At 47.0% G+C, this 364-nt stretch overlaps 1 protein-coding gene across 3 annotated transcripts in view; it reads left to right on the forward strand.

The window, feature by feature from the left end:
• Positions 1-364, forward strand: part of LOC106874151 (uncharacterized) — a 48,196-nt gene that overhangs the window by 45,919 nt on the left and 1,913 nt on the right. The window lies entirely within an intron of this gene.

Consider the following 364-nt stretch of genomic DNA (forward strand, 5'->3'; position numbering starts at 1 on the left):
TAGAGAGACAGACAGACAGACAGACAGATAGCTCGCTCCGGCCAGTCATGGTATTAGCTGTCAGTAGCCAAAGAATCGACAGGCCAGCAACAGGCATGCAGGCAGACAGACAGATACTTCACTAGCAGTGAGCACTTTCACTTCTGACAGCTAATAGCATGACAGTGCCACAATCAGCCAGCGACCACGGCCCGGCATCGATGCCACGACATCACAACTAGTGATCAGCTCTGCCACACTCAGCCTCCTCACTTTCACATACAGAACTTTTCCTATAGTGTACTAAAGAACTGGTATAACTGCACACGTGTTACTGACTCTTTCTATATGCTGTAATATCTCACATACACATACATACTTTTCT

This window comes from Octopus bimaculoides, chromosome 22, assembly GCF_001194135.2.
Source record: "Octopus bimaculoides isolate UCB-OBI-ISO-001 chromosome 22, ASM119413v2, whole genome shotgun sequence".
NCBI classification, from domain to species: domain Eukaryota; kingdom Metazoa; phylum Mollusca; class Cephalopoda; order Octopoda; family Octopodidae; genus Octopus; species Octopus bimaculoides.